This window comes from Protopterus annectens, chromosome 1.part0, assembly GCF_019279795.1.
Source record: "Protopterus annectens isolate FY-2018-M chromosome 1.part0, PAN1.0, whole genome shotgun sequence".
Classification (NCBI taxonomy): domain Eukaryota; kingdom Metazoa; phylum Chordata; order Ceratodontiformes; family Protopteridae; genus Protopterus; species Protopterus annectens.
Window position 1 is genome coordinate 225,723,833 of NC_056725.1, and position 8,018 is coordinate 225,731,850.

Sequence of the window (8,018 nt, forward strand, 5' to 3'; positions counted from 1 at the left end):
TTCTCTTTATCTCCTCTGTGCATTTCTATGCTCCCTATATCCCTATACAATTTTATCACTATCTTTTACCTATCTGCACCAACCTCCTGTCCTGAGCGATGTGACCTTTGGTTTACTATCCTTTCTCATCCCTTACCTCCAATATCTCTCTCTCTCCCTATTAGGCCATCTGACTGACAGCTCAATTAGCTCATCTGACTATACTTTACTGCAATCTTTTGACCTTTTAGCATAGTCATGACTTATAAAAACTAATATTAACTTTGAAATTATGTATCAATCACTTTTCTGTTATTGCCCTCTTCTCACTTCATTTTTGTATTTCTACTTTAAAGACTATATTATACTGCCTTTTTCTCACAAGTTTTATTGTAATTTCAATTCATAAATATTATACTTTTATATCTTTTTGTTTAATTGTTTTTAAACATTTTGTATTGTGGAGCTTTTCTTCCCAGGCCTCCACTGCAAAAGGGCTCTTTTTGACTTGGTTGGACTTTCACAGTAAACAAATGGCAAATAAATAAATACAATAAACAAAAGATATTTGAAAAAAAAAGATATTGGGGAAACTCTACTAACTCCTAGAAAGTAAATAGGTTGATGTTACTTAATAGCTATATCAGGCTGAAAGACAATGATACAAGGATAAAGAAGACATACATCAGATGCCATTCATGAAGGAGGCTGGTAGCAAACTGTTCGCCAGTTCAGAGTACTTCAAAGGCAGATATAAGGAGTCCTTTGTTAAGTTTTTAAATGAAGAAACCCCCACAGAAGCTGTAATGCCCCATGTACAGCCTATGATGAAGAGAAAGAAGCACCCATCTTGCAAGAAGTACAAAGAGTGCTAAGGAAATTTTAAGTCATGGAAAGCAGCAGGCTCAGATGAGGTCACACCAGATGTGATCAAGATGTTGGGCGAGATAGGGGAGAAATGGCTACTGACGATATTCACAGCAGTATGGAGAAAAATGTTTATCCAATAAGACTGCAGAATGCAACTGTATAACAATAAAAGGGATATTCACAATTTCAGGCTGTACAGGGGTATCAAACTTTTGTCATACTGCATGAAAGTGCTGGAGAGGGTGATTAATAAAAGAATATGCAGAGAAGTAGAAAGCAAAATGGGAGATGAATAGTTCAGATTTAGATCAGGCTATAGTACAACCAGTGTTTGCAGTAAGACAGACAAAATAAGATGGAAATGAAAAAAAAAAAAAAGAGTCCAAATGGAGTATCCTAGACCTGGAGAAAGCATATAACAAGGCTCCAAGAAAGCTGACTTGGGAATACTGCGATGGTTCAAAGTCCAGGAAATTTTGGTAAAATTAGTACAGGCTATGTACAAGAATGCAATGACACAAGTATGTACAGTATTCAGACTCTCATATGGGTCAAAATGGGAGTGGGTGTGCATCATGGTTTAGCTCTGAGCCTACTCCTTTTCATACAGTGATGGACTACATTAGTAAACAGGTTGGAAGGAACAGATCAACAAGGCTGCTAGATGCAAATGATGTGGCATTGCAAGTAGACTTTGACCAGGAACTTCAGTAAATTATAGGGGACTGGAATGCAAAACTGAAGGCACATGGAATTAAACTGGGCACAGAGAAGACAGCATTCATAGCAGCAAATGGGAGAAATCAGAAGACGCTGAAAATTGTGATTGAAGGGAAAATATCGCCAGAGGTTAATAGCTTCAAGTACCAAGAGGTGTTTTTGAGGAGATGGTAAGTCTGAATGAGGAAGTCAAAGCTAGAATCAGAAGTGCTGCAGGTAACTGGCACAAAGTGTCAGTGGTAATGTGTAACAGAAGAAGGGTAAACATGATGAACAGTAGGGTGCACAAAACAGTGATGTGACCATTCCTTCTGTATTGCACAGAAACCTGGGCAGTGGAGGCAGATCAGCTGTGGATGGCCACTGAAGCCGATGGAGAGGAAGTGCCTTAGATGGATAGTAGGATGTGCACTGTGAGGCAGGTGAAGAATCGAAGGCATCAGAACAGAAGGAAAAGTAGCACCAGCTGCAGAGAAGATCAAGGAGAATAGATTAGGGTGTTTTGTCATGTGTGTAAGAAGGTAAAAGACAATTTGGTAAAGATTTGTGGCAAACAGAAAGAAGCCAAAAGAGATGAAGCTTTGATAAGAGATAGATGGATTATCTGATAGAAGATTAGCACAATAAGGCATTACTGCTGTTGAAGTCAGAAGAGTGGCATTGAATCCAAGAGGTGGTAACAGTTTAGGTGACAATCCAACCCCATGTAGAAAATGGGAAAAGGGGAGATGGTGATGATGAGTAAGCTACTCCTTCCAAGACATATTCAGAAAAATATATATGTACTCAGGTGAGTAGTAAGAATATACTAGGCTACATTCTTTAGAGGAAGACTAGATTTGAGGACAAAAATCACAGTTATATGACAAAATGGTGATGGTTACTTGCAGTGACCAGGGAATGGTCTATATAACCAGCATTATTACTACTTGCACTATTTCAAACATCAAGACTGGGACTCACTGATGGACTTCCAAGATGGCTATGCACTGAGTAAAAGCTTAATTTCATCTCTCTCAGTGTGAAAACAGAAATTCACAAGAGACAGCCAGTGAACTTGTCTTTTTGGGTAAATTGCAGTAAATGGCTATTAAGTGCATTGCCTGGATGCTACCAAAAAAGAAATTCAAAGAACATGTAAGAAAATCAATTACAACGGGTGCGGAGAAAACACTGTTTGGGAAGAATCCTGCAGCTGTTCAGCAAAAAGCAGTGCAAGCTCCAGCTTTGGTGCAAGACATGACTTCCAGTAACTCAGTGCAGAAAAAGAAATCAAATGTACTCAGGGTTTATTAAAATAAACAAAACACTTATGGAGTACATCAACTAAAATAACAAAAGAATGGAAAAAAATGGAAGAAGCTTTAAACAGATAGTCAGATGAGTGATCAAAAATCAGAGGGTGAAATGAAGAAAAGGCTGGCTAAATATGAGAATGCTCAAGAAGAGATGCTTCAAAAATAATAGAATTAGAGGACAGAGCACATAGGGAAAACTTGAGATTTTCTACTGTACTAGACAAGCTGGAAGGAACAAACTGCATTATTTTTTATGAAAGCACAAACAAGCAACTGGACTGGTATTCCACAGCAGGAATTTTTAACTCAAAGGGCACATTGTGTGTATGCTCCAAACCTGGCCATGAGAAACCAGCCTAAACCTTTAATAGTAAAGATGCAATCCTACCAGCAGAAATAGTTGGTTATGACAAAACTATGGCAGAAGGACAAAGTACTAAAAGTGAGAGACAGTAGAGTGTTTGTAAAAAAATGATTACTCACTGTACACCAGACAGAAGAGGAGCAAGTTTATTCCACTGATCAAGGAATGTCAGCAGGAGTGAGATTCAAGCTGCTATATCCTGCTATTTACAGAATATTCTTTCCTGGAGGATCAAAATAATTTTTGATGCAAAACATGCTAAAGAGGAAATATAAATGTTTGTCCAACAAAAAGTGAGCTATGAAACAAAAGGATATTATGCTTCTTGTTCTTCTAGTAATAAAGCCCAATACAGAGACTGTGCCAGTGAAACATTTTTCAATGTTTCAAAGGAAAATGCTTGAGAAACAGAAAAAAGCACAAGAGTTGACTAGAAGAACTGAGAGTATGTTGGAAATGAAGTGAAGACTGGATTTGGGAGATGGAGATCAACAGGAAGAACATCAGCAACTCGGAAATTGACAAATAAATGTGGGATTACATAGCAACATTTATATTTATGAAATGTGACAGAACAAGAAAATCTGGAAATATTGGACTTTTCTGACTTTGTTAAACTTGTAGGGGACTTCAAAGCACATGCCCTACTTCATATCATTAATGTTTGAAAGAACATTTTGGAGAGGGGAAGGGGAAGGAAAGAGTTAACTGTAAGTAAAACAAAATTTGTTCTTAACAGAAGTAATTTTTGTACTGCATTACATAATCTGCATGATATAAAGTAAAGCTTTCTCAGTTGTTTTTGAGTGTAATAGGGATACAAAGATAAACAGGTTCTCCTGCTTTTTTTCTTCTTCTTTCTTTCTCTTTGTTCAGTTTTATGAAATGCAGACAGTGCAATATAAAACAAAAGTCTGGTCAAAAGAGCATAATACAAGAAACATTGATGTGCTTTTTCTTACTCTTGCATAGGGGAATGACTGAATTAATGCCCTTGGCTTGATCTAGTAACAGGTTTTAAGGGGAAAGAAATAAATAAAAAAGAACACTGAATATGATTAGCAGTTTTACTGTAGCAAAGAAATGAGTGCTTGTAGAGGCAACTGTGTATCTGCTTCTCATGCCTCTATGCAGTTGGATAAGGAGCAATAAAACAGAATACTTCTTTTTAAATGGCTAGGAGATATTTTTTTCTGAAAGCATTCAAGTGTTTTCCCAATCTGGGAGAGGAATATATATATATATATATATATATATATATATATATATATATATATATATATATATATATATATCTCAAACAAAAACAGACAGCACTACATAGAAGCACAAGCTATACCATGTGTCTTAGCATGGATAACCTTAGTTATAAGTTAATCTAAGTCTCTGAGTCTGGCCGTCAATCTGGGATAATTGCTCATAATAGGAGGGTTAAACTTTCATATTTTAAGTTGTGCATAGTTTTGTGTGTTAGTATTAAGTTAATAGGTTTTGGGATGTATTGGGGGTGTTTGCTTTTTTGTTTGAGGGCTTTCATTAAAACAAAAAGTTTCAAATTGATATGACAAGAAACATCTGTATAAAATATCAACCTGCCAAATATTAGTGTATGCATGTAACACAAAAGGTGGCACTAAACATTTAAAAAAAAGCTGTTACATGTAACAGGTGGGAATAATAACCTCTTAACATATTGATAACACTTTCTATATTATCTTTAAATGTAAATGGTCTCACAAATGTATGCAAAAAAGGAAGAGTAGTGAACTATATTAAAAAATGTAGAGTGCAAATAACTATGCTACAGGAGACACATTTGAGAAGAACTGAGTATGTGAATTTTATAAAGAAAGTTTTTTCAGGATGGTTATTCAGAGGAATATCTGTGACAAAGGAAAAGGGGAGTAGTTATATTAATTGCAAGAGGAGCTCCAGTAGTGATAGAAAAAGATAAAAAGATAATATTGGTAGATTTGTAGCACTAAGGGGCTACTGGCAAGGGAGGAAGATTACACTGGCATGTATTCATATTTCTACCTAAAACTGGTATAATGGTGCTTAAGAAAATTCTGGGAGAAATAATCAGCTTTCAATAGGGAATATTACTTATGGGTGGGGACTGGAATTTGATTTGCAGTAGTGAGGATGTATTTGGGAGCTCAGAAGGGAAAATATAACCAAAGAAAGTAGATTTTTGAAAAAAAATGAAAATATTTAGTATGAAAGATGTGAATTCAGTAGCAGGAGTCTGAACTGAATTTGCATCTTATTCCTCAAGATACAAAAACTTGGCTAGACTAGACAGAACTTATATTTCACAGGAACACTTGCATTTACTTGCATGTTTTGATGTGCATCCAATAAATATTTCAGATCATATGCCAATAATATTTAAAATAAAAATGCAGAGCAATGAAATAAAAATGAGACACTGGCTGTTCTCTACCTATCTTTTAAAAGAGAGGAATTTAAGGAATGGATGGTGGAAATTATTCAGGAGTTATTAGAGAAGGTAGAAATTTCTTCTGAAAATATAACTAGGGTATGGAATAAAATTAAAGTAGAATTTAGGGTGGAAATAAAGGAAAGAGAGATATGGTTAAGAAGTAACAATAATTATTTAGGGGAACTGCCAAAGGTTAAAGTGTTGCAGAATAGATGGAATCTCACATAAGAAGAGGAGCAATTGCAGAATGCTAAACAGAAAATAAGGGATTACCTTGATAATCTACATTTAGAAAGACTGATGTTAAGCAGCTGTTTTTATAATAACTCTACAGCACAAAACCTTTTAGCATAATGACTCAGGCAACTGAAAGTAGAAAGGTTTGTTGCCAAGCTTAGGAAGCCTATAACAAGGAAGATAACAAGAGTTCCTGTAGAGGTGCTAGAAATATTTTGGAAAAGTTATGAAAATCAATGTGACATTCCCACTTTGGTCAGTAATCAAGCAGCCTGAATCCTCATCACTGGAGACAGACATTCAGTTGGAACAAAATTGGATACCCTCAGTATTTCCAGATGCAGCTCTCTGCATCAAGCACAATATCCCTTAAGAGCACAGAGGGAACACACTCAATCTGGGGTCTGGATTTCTCTATCTGTCTCCCTCCAGGTCCCCAATAAGACTTCCCACTGGCACAGCTATAGAGTTGAGATCTCAGCCAAAGCAACCTGTCTGTGAAACCAGTGCTTCATGTCCCTGCTCCAAACAGCTGACACACACACATTCTTTGAGATTTGATTTTCACACACACACACACACACACACACACACACACACACACACACACACACACACACACACACACACCTGGGAAAGGCTGGCACAGATTTACTAGCTATGAACCCTTCTGCCCAGACTATAAAAGTAGTTACACAGCCAGCAAACACTCCAAAGCCAGTTATTCTAAGGCTCTTGAAAGAGTACCCAATTATACTGAGTGAAATTAATATTAATACAAATGGTAGTTTGACCAACAGCAAGGCTTTCAGGAGTGGCTAGAGCTATCACCAAATATATATAAGTACTCTCAGAGATTAAAATATTCTCTAAAAGACCAACTACAATGAAAAGTTTAAATATATTTAATAATAAATAAGAAAAGAACATGAAAATACTAAATATCTATTTACAGTAAACACCAGAGTTTCAATCACAGGAAAAAATAAAATAACACAGATAAATAGATTCACACAGATGCATAAAAACAGTACATAACTAATCTCACTATATTTTCCTGAATGATCTAAAGACCTACTATTCCCTGGTTCACTTACTAGAGCAAGGCAAGATTTAGTAGGTGAGGGGGTCCTCTGTCAGGTTTCAAAAACAGACTGCAATGAGACTTCAGTCTCATCTAGTATTAAACATCATGTTTGCCCTAGATTACAGAATGACATCATATACGTCTGGTCATCTGACTTCTGGTTTCCATGCTACCCCATTGCTAGAAACTGCCAGGATTTAGCACATATGTGTCAATAATACACACACATAGAGTTTTGCTCAGATTTGTTGCAGCTTCTGGAAGTCATAAAACAATTTAAACCTCCACCCTTCCAAAGTAGCAATTAGCTCACCCCAAAGACAATACAGAAAGCTTCCTAGTACAGACTTTTTATCTCTGGCTGCACCAAGATCTGTAAGATACAGTCTTTATGGCCTAAGCTTGGTAATTTAATTTCAAACTCTCCAAAAGTCACCCAATTTCAAAATAGCTCTAAAGGGCTACCTACAAAAAGTATGGTCCTGCTCCTGTAAAGATCCCACTTGACCCCCCTACTTGTAAGCCTGCTTTACCTTTCCTTCCACCTATACTTCCTTTTTCTCAACATCTACTTAGTGTTTACTAAGCCCCACCATACTCTCTACCCCCTCCTTGCCTTTCACATTTAATCTTGTATTTCTTCTCTCTTCTCTCTATCAATCCTGAACTCCTCTACACTTGTTTTTTCCCTCTAAATAGAACATTGAACTCATCATATAAACCTATCTTACAAACTTCTCTAGCCTGTATTTTTTCCATTTTTATATGCAACTGTAAATAATTTTATTTCTGTTTTTCAGTTTTATATGCAACTGTAAATAATTCTGGCATCTAACTGTAAACACTATTGCAACTGTAAACTTGTTTCTGTATCTTCTGTAAACATTGTATTTTGGAGCTTTTCTCCTCGGGTCTCTGCTGAAAAAGGGCACCTGCCCAGCCAGACTAACCCGGTTAACAAATGGCAAATAAATAAATAATAAATAAACTATTTCCAAAGTCAGGTGGATTGAGTTA